Source organism: Pinus tabuliformis, chromosome 3_1, assembly GCF_031772625.1.
Source record: "Pinus tabuliformis cultivar Carrire ecotype Pingquan chromosome 3_1, CPIR1, whole genome shotgun sequence".
NCBI classification, from domain to species: domain Eukaryota; kingdom Viridiplantae; phylum Streptophyta; class Pinopsida; order Pinales; family Pinaceae; genus Pinus; species Pinus tabuliformis.
Genome location: NC_142301.1, coordinates 914,548,920 through 914,565,790, shown reverse-complemented (window position 1 = coordinate 914,565,790; position 16,871 = coordinate 914,548,920). Strand labels below are relative to the sequence as shown.

The following is a 16,871-nucleotide window of genomic DNA, read 5'->3' as shown; positions in this document are numbered from 1 at the left end:
GTTGATCTAGGTTGTGAGTAAACTTGAATTCTTTTAGGCATCATATGGTTTGTACCTTTAAATTCAAATGAAATCGAATATTTTCAGAATAATTACTCCATTATTTCTTGTAAGGACAAATTTCTCTGGACATCAATGTGGAAAGAAAAACATTCTTTTCTCTCAGTTAATTTTAGGTTTTCCCTCATTTTGGTATCTATTTGAGAAAATCTTGAATATTATACTGAAATTCTTGAGTATGAAAATTATTGGAAGGACTATATAAAGTAATGGATACCTAATGGTCTCTTGCAATGGAGGCCTGAATTAGATGTGAGCTACAATATGAAAAATGGTTTATCTCCACCTTTTAGAATTATGCACGATTGTCCTTTAGCTAAGGCCTTGATTATGGTTCTCCAAACTCTGTAATTCTTTACTTCATGTTGTCACTGTGTTTGCTGCATTATTTTTGTGACTGTTTCGTGATATATTATCATTTGATCAAGGTCAATCTTTTCTCATGTTAGATATGTGGCATGGTTACAATTATATCAATGTGACCGTGGTTTTCCCAAAGTTGGACAAGGCTTCATTTTGGGTAGATCCCAGGTGTTTAACTTCAGTCTTCCTCCTATCTATTAACAGATCTTCAGTATGCTTTATTGATTCCTTTCAACATTGGGTATTGCATGGAATTAATTACTTGTTGGGGTGGTTTTCCTTCATGTTTCCTTTTGCAAAAGTTAATTTTGAATTTTATGTGAACATTGAATTTGAAGACATTTTTGATGTGGATTAGTTTATCACATCTCTCAAAGGCAAGTTTCAGATAGTAAAGAATCTTCCTTCAAAAATGAAGGAAAAGGAAGAATATGGGAGGCAAAGGCAGCTTCCTCATGCCTCCTGTGAGATGGTCAAACATGTCCTATTACCTGCATCAGGTTGAGTATTGAAGACTATCATTTAATACTCTGGGCTTTGCACAGAAGGATACTATCAAAGTTTCCTACCATGATACAAATCCTTCCCCTTATAAGAAAGCACAAAGTTTTGCATTTGAATAAGAAAGATGCACATCTGGAAAATAATAGCCTACCACTTAAGCTTTAAAAGCTATGTTGTCATGTGAATTACAACTCTCTGCTTTTCACTTCAAAAATTGATGAATTAGGTCAATTGTTTTTTAAAATATTGTAACAGAATGGTCCTTTCGTGGCTCTTCATATTTGTTATGAAATGGATATGTTGGTTTTTTCTGGTTGCACTCTTGGTTGTACTGATGAATAAGTTGAGGAACTCACCAGACTGAGGTATATTACATGTTTGGAAATCATAATATTTTCCTGGTCAAGTCAAATTTTTTATTGTTAATAATGTTGATCCTATTATCTTGTTGTATTTATTTCACAAGCATGCCTACCCTTGGTGGAAGGAGGTCATAATTTCTTAAATGAAGAGGAAGGATGGACTGTGTCCCGTAACACTAGAGGAGACTCCACTAGTACTAAAATCTTTTGATTTTGATAGAAATATTCAGATATATATTGTTGCTGAAGAAATATGTGGGGGATAAAGAAGGATGGCTTCACTTTATTCAACTTATCCAAATATTGTAAGTTGATTGATTCACTCACTTCAACTCATTTTCCCTTGAAGTTGGATTTCCTTATGTCATGCACTCATTCTTATCAACAAAAATCTGCAGGTGAGGAAGGAGACTCTTCTTAGTCCTATGGATTTAAATCCATTCAAAAATATTTCATTTGAAATGGCTGCATTGGATTACATGGTGTCTTTGGCTAGCGATGTGTTTATTCCTACATATGATGACAACATGGAAAAAGTTATGGAAGGGAATTCTAGGTAATATTATATTGTTTTGCATATATCTGGTAGAGAGAATATAGTGGTTATCTGGTGGTATGAGTTGTAGTGGTGACAAATTTAGTTCTCTTAGAGAATACCTTTGTAAGTAGCCTTAAGAATTGGGTCACACATATTATTAGTAATTTTCCAGTCAGTTTTCTACATTATTTATTATATGTTTCCTTTTTCTTTCTATTTGTTTTCACAAGTTATCTACAACCTGAGATTTTAGCATGTAACTTAGTTGGCATGATTATGCCTAAGATTTTCTTAAAGGTTGAATACTAAGTTCCTAAAGTGTTATTTTCTATTGTGATGCTTTAGTTTCTTTGTTTATATAAGTCATCTAGCCAAATAGTGGCCACTATCACCCAAATGAAGAAAACTTGTTCGAGTTTTTTGTTTTTTTGGGGAAAATTATTTGCACATATCCTTTTCAGAAGTAATGCAATTCAACGCATAAAATGTTGTAACTTGATTGAAAAAATAAAGAATAGAAAACCTTCTGACATAAAATGCTATCAATGTAGAAAACATATCATCATATACAAATATATTTGTTGGTTTTATGCCCTTGGTAAACCAGATGGAACTAATTTTGAAAGAGATGATAAGTACAAGGTAGGTTAAAGCAGAGATTTATTGTTCATTACAAGAAGTGGCTACCCTATGATTCCTTAATTAAAAGCCATAACCTTAGACCTATTCCTGGGCAAACAAGCAAGGGACCTAAGGGGAATCCCTAAACGGAAAATGCTAGGCCAAGGGCAACAAATGGAGTCTTAGCCTATTGTCACCTCAGCTAAGGCACCCTTCTATTTATGAAATTTCACCAATGGGAGGAAACCCGGTATGTGTGGAGTCACTAATGAAGGATAAGCCAATGGATATGAGTGACCCTAAGAACCCTTTCCTAGAATTTGAAGAATAAAGATTGCTTTCTTTGTAGGCAAGGTGCTAGGTAATCTATGGAAAGGAAGAGATTATTTGAGGGCTAGGTTTATGGGATAAGACTTGTGAAGGATTTTCCAAATCCCTGCAATCCTTGTTATAATTGGTATCCTGGATTGTTCTTAAAGAATTGTCTTTCAAAGGAATAGGACCACACGGGGCCAAGTGGACCCAGTCTAGGGTATGAGGAAGGAATCTAGTAACCAATGATATTCTTACCCTAGACAAGGTGGAGAAATGATCAAAGAAATACAATTACTCAAATATGTTGGTTTGACCCTGGGAAGTGCTAGCCTTAGGGATGGCAGGGAAAGTTTTGGTCCCGAAGCTAGGGCTTGGCTTTTCTCAAAATTCCACTGTCGCAATGTCTTCAAATTTGGAGGAGGGCTAGAGGAAGCCCAGTGCAAGAGACCCTAGGAGATCAAATTTTTTCAGTGGCTAGATTTTTGGGAGAAGGTGAAATAATAAGAGTTTTGGTGACCACCCTTAGTATATCGGTGCCTTAATCCTTAGGAGAATGGAGTCTATGTTGATTATGTGTAAGATTTCTTGGTTCCCAGTCAAGGAGGCCTCAAAATTACTTCGCAAACCCTCTAGATCAAGTGAAAGCAATCTTGCAGCTTTTATACTTCAAATGCATAAGAGGAATGGCTTATCAAGGTCAGATTTTACCTCTAGGAGATTTTGCTTACACTACATGGCCCACACATGGAGATAAAGTTATAAAAGTGACAATCCCACAATATTAAGCAATAATTTGCATTAAACAATTAGCCCTAAAACAATGAAAATTCCATCCAACATATATGACAAAAGTAACACGAATAAAATCAAAATTTCATACTTACATGTAGTAGAGTATATCCAACCATTCATAAATGACAATAGAGAATCTCCAAGAGAAGATAAACCAATAACCATACATCAAAATTCATCCATAAATGCTCCAATTCATCCTCCATAAAAAAGTGTTAAATTCTCTAAAGAAGAGAGAGATCCAATCCAAAGTGATGATGAGAAAATGAGCTCATCTCACTTGTGTTTATAAACAACTTAAGAGTTCGAATTAGCCTCTTTGGCCTACACAAGTCAAAAAATAAAATATTGTTCTAATAATTCAACTTTTAGTGACAAGTCCACCAAACTAGCTCATAAATGAAAAAGTAAGCCTCTCGAGAAGTCAAATAATAATCTATGCATGCTGTAGGGCCCTCTAAGAGGCCTAATGAGGTCCATGGGTGCCACAATGAAGAATAGGGCCCTCAAAAGTAGTGGAAATTTTTTCTACTTCTAAAGGGGATAATATGGTCAAGGTACATCCTTCAAGAGGTGGTGGCATGTGACAAATAGGTAAATGAAGTAGGGAATGAGACGGGGCAACCTTGGGCCACATGCTGGGGTATAAGGGTAGCTAATAAGAGGGAAGCCCACACTTGGGTTTATAATGTGTAGGAGGGAGAAATCGTGGTACATGAGGTGGCTCGAAATTGATTTTTCCACCCTTCTTTATATGCCTTTTTCCTTTTTATGATTTTCTTTAATTAACTGCTCGAGGCTCAAGGGGTGAGAGCATGATGTATAAGATATAGCAGTGAATACCCCCTTTTGAACTGGGGTAGTTCATTTCCCACTAGGGGTTGGGACAATCATGGGTTCCTATATGATGAAGGAGGTTCACATAAACAATAGGAACCAGGGTGATGGCCATGATGATGGGGTACAACCCATGTATTAGCTTTTTCCCACGTGCTAAATGTGTTTGTCCTGACCATCTTTTCCATTTTGTGGTACATTTTCCTATTTAATGTTGCCATGTATGCTTTTATCTTTATTTTTAGTTGCATCCATCTTCGGGCTTCATTCCAAGCCATGACCCAAGGTACAGGCAAGGGGAAGGGGCATGCTAACCCTATGTGGACCCAGTAGATGATTGTGGACCCAGGTGGGAGAAATGATGAATAGGGTAATAATGAATGGAAAGAGGGTAATATAAGTGGATATGGGAGTGGGACCATGCAAACAAAATTAGGGTTTCCCATGAAATACCATCCCTAGAGCCAAATGGTTAGTAAAAGAGATCACATGGGACTAGAATCCAAGGTTAATATGCAAAGGGGTCTAGGGGAAAAGAGTACAGACCTAGCCCATTCTTTCCACTGAATCCCCCCATTAATACATGCCCATAAGTGTCCATGGTAAGCAAACTACAATACTCAATTTCAAAATGACAAGGCATACCTTTAGGTTTAGGAGGTGTTACAAATCCATTTAGGCATATCACTCCCATCATCCAGATCAATGTTTTAGGGCTCATCAAACCCTAATTTCAATTGCTACATGCCCTAAACAAGTCAACCTTTCCAGTGCCTCTTTCCCAGGCAGTTTCATGACTTGAAGACATCCTGAAATGATCTCTAAAGGGACTAGCGCAGGTAGGCCCATGTAAGGGTGTGCTGCAGAGCAGTTAAGTCCATGTTAGGGTGCTCTGCAAAGCACTCAAGCCCTCTTTGACCTGCGTTGGGTGAGATTGAGCGAAATTCACATAGGGTTTGGGGAATATTCTTATCTCTTGGAGTCTTATAGAAGTTTCCCCCACTTATCAACCCCTATGAGCTCGAAAATGGATGAGGAATGAGTTAAGATGCATCCTATCCTCTCATCCCTTCCTCCATGGAACTAATTCCAAGTATGGAAGGTCATTTAATACCCTCATTTATGACATTACCTCCTCCATCTTCCTATAAATTGAGCACTCATCTAAGTGATCAGGGGCTGGACTTTGATGAATTGTAAGGAGATAATGTTGCTATGAAAATTGACTTTAAGACAAGTATTGTTATGCTACAAGTTTGTCATGCTTTTGATGTGATGTGGATGGGATCAAAGCTGGAGGAGTGACTTCAAATCAGACTTCATGGTTGTAATTCTTCCTTCTATTCAATAAAGTATTTGAACCTTTTTCCCATATGCATATATTGTTATATGATTCTTATATGTGTGAATGTATATAATTCCATTTACTTGTAATCAACAGATCTTTTACTTTGATTGGTTCTTTGTATTCTGTTGATGTTTACAGGTACTTCTCAAGCGTGTTAAGTATGGGAAGGAGCGACGGGACCGATACAAAGGAGACAAGAGGAAAGTGGAACTACAAGTAGGTCTTCTCATTCTCTTTGTCTTATCTATTGCTTCTAGGAAAAGGCTAAAGTTCTTTAAATTGTTGTTCTAGATATGGCTACTTATCTAGGGAATTATTATTTATCCATAGATACAAAGTTCTCCAAAATAGGAGGCCCACATTCAAACATACGATCATGGAAAATAGGCGAGGGACCACATGGTTGGCTCAGGTGGTGGAGAAATGGCACAATCAGCTAGTTGGTGGCTGCAAGGGGCTATTGGCTACCAGCTAAGGACCATCTTGGAGAAACAATTTATCCTAGGGATATTACCCAAAAAATGGTGGGTAACAAGTCTTGTTCCAATTGTTTTCTCCAAGCCCCATTGGAGCTGGAAATGCCTCCCATGCATTCTTTTATCTAGAGTTGGAGCTGGTTAACCTGGTTGTGGTTGCTGGTGATATTGACCCGTCAAAGTCTAAAAACAAAGAAGAGTTTTCCAAAATTGAAAAAATGCACAGATGTATCAAAGAGTATAACCTAAATGGTAAATTCTTATGGATATGTGCACAAAATAATAGAGTACAGAATGGTGAGTTTTGCTGCTACATTTGTGACACAAGAGGTGCCTTTGTATAGGTTAGCCTTCTCCCTTGTCAAGTGCTAGTTATGTCTGATGAAGGATCTATAATTTGACCTAGAGTAGCCAGGTCCTCTTTATAGCTCAATATGGATGAAAGATGTAACTAGGTGAGGGTTCTATAACTGAATTTAAAGAGGCTATGTACATGACTTAGCCAATATAGCTTAGATATGTCACTGGGTAAAGCTTATACTCCAAAAAAAAATAAACATTGAGTTTAATAAATATAAGTGTAAGATGTCTTTATGTTGTTCAATCATTCATCTAGAAATGAATTGAATTGAATCTGTCACTGACATCAACATTTGTTGTCTTGGTTATTTTTTTCCTATAAGGAACCTCTTCCTATCACTCATTTTCTTGACAACAAGAGCTACCACAATCATGCCAACCATTTTAATTATGTTTTGGAGCATCAAGAGTAGGATTTAATGCATTTTAAAAAAGAGGATAATTACTGGAAGTAAGATGAAGGTTATGGGCAATGATTTATTTGGTAAATTTCTTCTTAATATAGTGTTATTCATGTCCCTTAGGAAAAATTCATGGCTTTTTAAGGTGTTGTTTTTTAAATGTCTTTAGAGTTAGTTTATCCATGTGGTTTGGATAGTGTTCCAACCACAATGCTCTTCCTTTGGGAGGAATGTAGGTAGAACATTGTACAACAATGTTAAGTATAATAAGTAGTACCATCCTTCAGTGGTCTGTACAATAGTGTTGAGGGTACACTAGTATTTGTGGAGGAGAGAGATATGGTTCTCTAGGGTACACTAGTGCTCTCTTTTCCATATACTATCACAGGTGCACAAATACAGACTCACTTTTCTTTTTACATGGATAAGCAAATGATGACAACTTTGTATTTTGTAGTGACAAGGATAACTATGTATTGGATCTAGACCTTGAGCCCTTCAATGCATCCTTTCCTTTCCCAACACAACCATCTTCCATTGGTAATGGAGTTCAATTTTTGAACCGACATTTGTCTTCAAGACTATTTCATGATAAAGAAAGCATGCAACCATTGTTGGATTTCCTTCGAGCACACAAATACCACAACCATTTCATTTTTATTTCCTTGGTTAATATATTGCATCATTGTGTTTGATATTTAATTCATTATTATTTTATACACAATAAATCTCTATCAAATAGCAGAGAAGGATGGCATGGCTGCGTTAAAGATATATAATATGAATTGCTTAAAATTTCACACAGATATTTCAATTCTTATCTTTCTATTTCATTTATTTAGAGAAAACTATATATTCAAATATAAACTCAACTCAAATGAAACTAAAATAGAGAATCCTAATCATGAAGATGTTTCTCTCTCCAGTACCTTGCAATGACGTTATTTATTTGAATAATACTTGAATTTGTTTGATAATAACCAAGATTTATATATTTCTTTTAGCACCAAATTGGCATCACGATAAACATACGAATATCCCATTAAATATGACCTAAAGATGATTCAAATAATCTCATATTTATGCTAAGCACATGGCAGAGTAATTTCTGAGGTGTGATGTTTTATTAGAGGCATTGTTTATTTGTTTCGGTTATAAAAGAGTTTGCTTTTGGTTTTATGTGACTTTTAATTTATCATTTGTAGCATGTTAAGAAATGAGGAAGAATAATGTGTGACATTTATCTTACAGAAATTGATGTTGAATGAAAGGATACATAGTTTAACGAAGCTACAATCCACTTTGGTAAAGGCAGAGGAGCATATTAAAACATTTCCTAAGAATACAAAATATACAGAGTTTGAACATAAGTAATATATGGATTTTTCTTTTGCAGATATGTCTTTTTTTGTACCCAAGATATTAGAACAAGAAAAATATTGATATTATAGAAATTGTATGAGGACCTCATTGAGGTCAAATTTTCTTATGTCCTACTTGATTGATACATTCTCGTGATAGGAAGGCTTTAAATATGAATTAGTACGTTCCTAAAACAAATTAGATTCAAATTTTATAGATATAAAATATAAAGACAAATGTCAATTCCTTTGTTTGATTGCTACTTGACTCTGGTGTCGGCAAGTTACAAGAAATGGGATAGGAAAAATGATGAGGAGACAATGCAAAGCATGTTTATGTCTTGCATATTATTAATTGGATGTTCGAGATCCTTCAGGCTCCTGAGCCATCAACTTTGGAAATGTTTCTAGTATGGATTCCAATGGTTTTTAATGTTGTGATTCTTTCACCTCGTGGTTATTTTGGGCAAGAAAATGTTTTGGGAATTCCATAAAATACATTGGTGGACATGTAAACATTTTTTTTTATAATTGCAATGTCCATTCCATGATATCCTCTCTTTATTTTTTGATTGTATTTTGAAAGTTTCTTTTGATTTTGTTTTTTATGTTAACTACGAAATTGGAAATACTTGGTATCGTGTCCATTTAAACAACAAACAAAGCTTGAATATGAAATTATTATTACACAATACTAATTGAAATTATTTTAGTAGTTTTGTGTTAAAAGATTTTCATGACTATTAGAAAAATTTATTTCCATGTTGTTATTTGAACAGATGTTGTTTATATACTTGACTAAGTTCATGCGTTAGAGAATAAAATGTTGTGGGGAATAAAATGACAAGGATTAAACATCACACCTCTGATTATTTGTTTTCACAAGTTATCTATAGCTTGAGATTTTTAGCATGTAACTTGGTTGGCATGATTGTGCATAAGCTTTCCCTGAAGGTTGAATACTAAGTTACTAAGGTGTTCTTTTATATTGTGACGTTTTATTTGCTTTTTTTATACAGGTCATATGGCCACATAGTGACCACTATCACCTAACTAAAGAAAACTTGTTGATTTTCTTCCTTTTATGGGGAAAAATGGCTTTGAAATTGTTGATGTTGAGGTATATGTCATATAAATCCTTTATAGTCCACTTTATTTTATATTATAGTGTTCATCGTCTTTCATGACTTACACTTTGCATTGCATCTTCTTTTGTTTTCAGAAAATGAACTTAGTATTGATGGTAAGAAGCAGGAATTGAAGAAAGAGGAGAGAAATAACACTGGAGCAACAAATTCAAAAAGAGAGAGAGAAGAGAACTGGTCTAGTGATACTCTTAGAGTCAATATCTTGCATAAGATACACACATAAAGATCAATGGTGAAGTCTTCAGAGTAGGTGATTTCACGTGCAGTGCCTTGACAACACAATGATAATGTTTGAAGTGATGAAATAATATTTCATGTGTAAATTGTAGTCCAACCAATATTAAGTTGGAATCTCATATTTGTAATATTTGAATTTTCATATAATATAATTTATGTGGTTGAAATTATTTATAGTTGCACTTGATATTGTTTAGTATTGTAATTAACATATGTAACTTTGTATTTTCATATTAGGTGAACATGCACATTGTATATATATTTTTTTAATTTAGTCTCAAAATCATACTAATTAATTTATGTTTCTTAATAATGAACACATAAATCAATATAAAAATACTAAATTAGTAGTTTATACTGATTAATGATGAACACAAATAAAATGAATATGCGACTAAATTAATCTTTTATAATGATTATTAATGAAAGTAAATGAAATGAATATAAAATACTTATTAGTTGTTTATATAATGAATATAAAAATACCAATAAAAGATAAATGACTACTGCAAATGTTAAATTTGTGATTACAAATGATGACTAAGTTTTGCATATATATGACTACTAGTAGCTAATTTATAGTATCTTATAACGAGACCAAAATTTATTCATATTTTTTCGGTCACTAATTGATTTCAAATGATGAATAATATATATATATATATATATATATATGAGTAGCTAATTTACAATATCTTGTAACACGACCAACATTTTGGTCATTGATTGGTTTTTTCAGGTGATTATATAGTAATATATTTTTTTTGTATATTTGGTAATTAATTATGGCAATCAATGACTAAATTAATGTCAAAATTTATGACTAAATGTACTATTAGAAGATGAAATTGAGACAACCAATTAATGACTAAACTAAAAACGACTAGAAGTTGGTCATGTTATAAGATACTGTAAATTAGCTACTATTGGTCACTGACTAAAAAATGGTCATTTATATGCAAATTTTAGTCATTTTTTTAGTAACTAATTATCCATTTTGTACTAGTGTAGAAATAAGAGAAAGACTTCTTGCGTAGAGAGGTGAAGCAAGTAAATCCATCGAGGTTTTGTCCAGGCTCACTGGCAGCGGAGCAATGCTTGTGTTTGAAGTGACTCCGTCGGGGTACAGTCTAGGCCTGTGGGCATCAGAGTAACACCAGAGATGAAACTAAAACTCAGATAATCTATTTTTACTTATGCATTTATATACCCCTCATTTATAATCAAAACAACTCAATTTGACTTGGCTTGGTATGTGTACTGCCGATGAAGAGAATGGAGGGACTACATCTTTAACTCAAGCTAAGTGAAGAAGCTATGATAAGCAATGAATTGAACAATAATTTTTGAAGATTTAGGCCTACTTTGTATGAGACAAGATCCATACAAAGAGCTAGAGTTCTACCAGTGTGTCACCAATGTGTTAGCGGCTAAAACCACCCTACAAAATTTTACATTTGCTTTGGTTTTGGAGCCTTCATTCTTAACCAAAACAACTCATCTCGCACTGATCCAAGTATTCATGCTTCGCCTGAGACTTATATTTTCATTTCTACTTGTGTTTGCTTGCTTAGTTGATTCTTCTAAGTCACAAGCTGATCTCCCAACTTCGTCTCACAATAGTTCTGGGCTTGCCTCCAAAAATTGTGCAATCCTTGTGGGAAAGCAACCTTGATGATGGGAATTGTGTAGTCTTGATTGCCAGTGAGCCTTAAGCTCAAAAAATGCATAGTCATGGAAGGCAGCCCAACACTGAGCCTAGAAATTGTGCAACCCTCACTGAGCTCAAAAACTACGCAGTGCACTGAGATGGAGAGTTTCCCAGTTCCCCAAATTGCGCAGTCTTTCCTGATAGTATTCATGGCAAGTTTCCCTAGAAAAAGAAAAAATAAAAAAACCATCCCTGAAAAGTAGGGATCTATTTTAGTATCTCGAAGGAGGCACTTGCGTTATTTTTAGAACTTCCTCCAAGTATCTCCTTTTCCTTGATTTTAGACATGCATGTCATAAACCCTAATTCATCGAAATATATTTAATCAATGCTTCTAGAGCTCATTTACACATTCGATCTTGGAGCTCTAGCATTCCCGAGGAGATCAAGGAACATTCTTTGTGATCATCATTGCTTTTTAGGGTGATTTTTTCTTTTGTTGTCTTTTGCAATTTTTTTTTGTCACTTTTTGTTGTTTTTATTGTATGAGTATTGGTTCACTTGTTTCTCTTCATAGTTGCTGGCGTTTCGACTTGTTTTAGCTTGTATAAGTGTTGTTTTAATTTTTTAGATTTCATTTCCCAAGTATCGCAGTAGTTTTCATGTTTTTGCACCAATGGTCACTGTTGCAACGCCTCTCTTCACATACTTCATTTCCCTTATGTTTGATTAATTGTTGCACTTCATTCACATGCATTTATCTACACTTAGTTAGATATGCACTCAAATTCACACAATCTCTCAAATCTGCTTGATTTCCACACTTCCCTTGGGTAGATCTTGGTTTCCCTTGGCCGAATAATTTCACTTTGCACAATTGGCACTACGCAATCCTAACGCTCAAGCCACAAGCTTGGCCTTTGGAATTACGCAATATGTAGTCCAAGCTGGCTTCAACTACACACTATTCAGTTCTAGGAGCAAGCCTCTCAGCTTGGTCACTGAGATTGCGCAATATTTAGTATCTTACAGGCCTCTGCCTAGGCTGAACTACGTATTATGTAGTTTCAACCATCACACTTCCACCCTTGATGTTGGGATTGCACAGTGCACAATTCCCATAGGTTGTCAGCACCCCCTATCCAAAAAGTTGCACAGTCCTTTCCATATAGTGCTCAGTTTGTTGCTTGAACTTGCCTTGTCATTTGTTTTGTTTAAAACTAAAATTTTCTTAGCATGAGTGTCCTCTCTGTTCCACAGGTACAACAGTTGTTGAGCACCTCTCCAACAATCACTATTACCATGGCATCTAACAGAGATGCATCAAAGGAAACCACTAAGAGAAGTACTGGGGAAGTAGTTGAGAAAACATCAATTGATTTATCGGTGTATGCAGATACTTAGGTGTTTATAGAGAAAGGATCACAATTGACAAGGAAATAGATTAAATATGATTTTGCAAAATACTTGGAGGAAGACTTAGAGGACCAACATGTTTATCTCAACATCCAACAGTCAGGGCTATACAAGTTTGCATGCAGGTATCCTACCTTCTCGTCTGTAGATATCATCACCTAGATTATCTCTCACATGGATGAGAAGATTGTGACATTAGGCAGTGCCATCGATTAAAGGCTTGCCACCTTCCGGGCATAAGATTTTTAGTAGATTTATCACTTGCCAAAGGTAGTAGAGTGCATGGACTCACTATTCTATGCCACCCAGAACTATGTGATCACAAGAGACATTGTCAAGCGCTGGGTGAAATATCCATCAAGGTTTCAATAGACACCCACCCATGTGTACAAGAAAAAAGTCCCTTAGGAAAGCTTACCAACTCTTGGTTATTTTCTTGCATAATCTATGGTCAAGAGAGCACTAAAACCTATCCTGAAGGGTGGGAAGTCTTATTGAACTAGTTAGTGAACGATGGGAGGTCATTCAACTGGTTAGAGCCGATGGCTCAACAATTGAAGTCCCATGTAGCATAGGCTTGGAATCAGCCCAAGGGTGAGTGAGCAAGGTTCTATATGTTTGCACACTTACTTGATGAAATATGTGTGTGACAACAGTTCCTTGGCATGAACTAGATATGGACACCACGAGAGACCACCATGAACATCTATTGCAAGTTTCTTTTAGAATTTAGTTATATAGGAGTAATGGAATGACTAACTGACCACTTTAACATCCTGTTGTACAAGCTTATCTTTGAACAAGATCCACGTTACATGTCATGAGAAGAAATGGAGGTGATAGTAGAGATTACATATTGGTATGCTTCACTAGGTGGCATCCTCATTATAGGGTTTGGTGGAGAGAAGCCTTCGCATGTCTTACCAAGGTATGCCACTAACAAAGTGATCATGCAATAAGTATTGTACCATATTGCTATAGGGTTGTTAGAAACACTGCACATGAAGAAGAAAGCACCATGGCCCATTCTTCCTTTGCAGATTGGATTATACGAGATAAAGAACTTGAAATTTGCAGATGTTGAGGCTAAGGAGATAATGATATTTTAATTTGGCACTATATCCATATGATCCCCGCAGTATTTGTAAGGACCACTGTACGAGAGTTTACTTTCCATGGATTGGTGGGGAATTTCAGTGGCCAGAGGAGGATCCTTGGAGGTACTACTACAATTCCTCCAAACTCAATGAGTCGGTCAATATAGTAGGGACTTCAAAGGCTGCTCTATAGATTATGGCAACTATGGAAGCAACAACAATAGAAGGCAACAATCCCGTGCAGGACAAGGGAAAGAAGAATATTTCTAATAGTCTAAAGGGAGAGCAAAACTGAAAAATGAAAGTAGGTCATCTTAATGAGAAAGAAACTTTTTCAACAGAAGCAAAGAGGAAGCAATGGATGTAGAGAGTAGACTAGGGGAAGAGAGAAAAGAAGATATTGTAGTGAGTAGAACTGAAGCTGTAGGAGAAATAGAAAAAGATGAAGGAAGAAAAGGAGTTGGGGAGGAGAGAGAGAAAATAGAAGAAAAAGCAAGAATAAGAATAAAGGAAAGGCATGTTGACGGAGGAAAAAACGCCAATACAGGTTGAGGAATAGGAACAACCAGCATCTAAGGAGGAAAATGAACAAATGCAAGATCGGGAGCTTTCTAAGCAGATTGAGAAACTGATCAAAGTGATAGACATGGAGTTGGAATAGGAGTCACAACATGAAGATGTTGACCTAATGCCGAGAGCAACATAGGTCATCCCTTAGTCTCCACCACCTCCAGCAGAAGAGCCAACCCCGAGCGAGAAAGAATATGCTATTATCCTTGATGATGATCCGGTCATGGATACGTACAATCTATCATTTGATGAGTTCCGAAAGAGGATTGTACAATCACGAAGGAAGAATTTTCCAGATGATCACACATCACCTACATTCATAAGAGAAAGGGTGATAGTGTCAGACACCAAGAAACATCCAAATTTCATTGTCGAAGCCAACTTAGACTGTTGTGGGAGTAACAAGATCAAATGTTCAATATTTGATGACCGAGAATGAGCAACTAGCACATAACGTGTAGGTTGCCAGGCAAGAGGTAGAACAACTCCAAGTAGTAGCATAGAATACTGTTTCTGCACTGGGAGAAATGAGAGAAATGATACTTGCTGAAGTATTAACACTTGGAGAAACCATGCGGAAGATATATGACAGGTTTGTCATCATAGATAAAGCAGTGGTCTATTCGCATGGCTTACAATAGCAAAGAAATATTTTGTTAAGAATCTCAAAAACATACAAGCTATCATTGCTTATGTATAAGAGTGGAAAATGTGGTACAAAGGGGCCCCTCTTAACTTAGTGAAGAAAATGAAGCGACATGCAGAGCTGGAGAAAACAAAGGTACAAATGTTGATTCAGAACAAAAAGAAACTCGCCTCATTCCTTGGAAGCACACTGACCTCATATGTGCAGTTGCATAGTAGTTTGGATGTCTTGGTGAGAACACACCAGATCCCATTAGTCAGTTCCCTCACCAAAGCTAAATCCAAGAACCAAGTCTGGCAGGAGGTCGAAGAGTACTTAGAGCAACTAAGACATAATGCCACTAGGGAAGACTTGGATTTGAATGCACAAAACATGCAGACACTCATTGTTGGTCTTGTCAAAGTCAAAAAAATGCTTCTCATGCTTCAGAACGAGTTGGACACAGATTCCAACATAGTGTACCCAAATGCCCTTGAGGCTAGAGTCTGCTTCCAACAAGACACCGTTAAGCAGTTTAGGGACACCATCACAGAGTACCAATATTGGCACCAATATGTGACCAAGAAGTAACAAGTGGAGGTCGTTGAGCTAGACTTCTCCCAAACTATAGCATCATAGTGTTGTGTCTTGTTAGGCTGTCAAGTTTTCTCTACCCTATTTTGTCTTATATGGGTACAAGTGTAAAATAAAATATTATTTGTAATTATTTTGTAAGTGAAATTCCAAGTGTCAATATTAGAATATAAAAAGTCATCATGTAATGTAATGTGTCATTTTGTGAAGAAGTTGAAGAGTCATGAGGGTAGTCCAAAGGTCACAAAGGGGAGTTGAAGAGTCACCTCCTCTTGTTATAAATAGAACCTCATAACTCATAGAACAAGCTTTTGGCTATAATTAGTCTTAGAAATAGGTTGGGAGTATTATGAAGAGTCTTGGCTTCTCCATAGCGTAAAGTGAGTATACTTCTTTGGAGTAGCCAGTTTTATTGACTGTAATGTTCCACTATTGGGGCTAGTGGTCATCAATGGTGTATGTATGGATGGAACTTTCACTTATAATAATAAAATCAGAGCCAACACACTTTCATGTATATGTTGTTAATATAGTAGGACTCTTCTTGTTGTATTGGAAATGTTTGTTATTTAAATTACACATATGCTTATGAAATATTTTATTTGCATTTGTATGAATCTTATTGAATGCGTGTTGTTGTATTAATTCATCACTTTAACTTGTGTACTATTCCGCATCTTAGCTTGTGATGTCATTTTGCTCATGTGTTCCTTTCAATCTTCGTACTATTACATGCTTCCAAGGGGTGCACTTCCTATTCCCTTCATGTGTTGGAACCTTCATGCATCACAATTGACTCTCTGCAAGGTCACACACTTGCTCTTACCCAAGGTTATCATACTTCCCTCTGTTCGTTTCCGCAGGCAAGACATAACATTACCATCCACTACTAGGACTCCTACTCCAAACAATGTGAGGTCTACTTGGGTCTTCATATCAAGGAGATCTCATAAATGTTGGTGGGTCCAACACCATGAACACTATGCTAAATAATATAGTTTTATAGGAATTTATAGAAAAAAAAATACAACTTCTATTTCTTTTATATATATTTCAATATACAATTTAAATAAACTTTTTGAATATCCATATTACCTAATATATTTTAATATGAACACACACACATTCTTTACACACACACACACACACACACATATATATATATATAAAGAATGTGTGTGTGTTAATTTTGACC

General features: G+C 35.8%; 1 pseudogene; it reads left to right on the top strand.

Annotated features, from left to right (window-relative positions):
• Positions 1–274: 274 nt before the first annotated feature.
• Positions 275–1,849, top strand: LOC149190637 (rhamnogalacturonan I rhamnosyltransferase 1-like; annotated as a pseudogene).
• Positions 1,850–16,871: the final 15,022 nt, after the last annotated feature.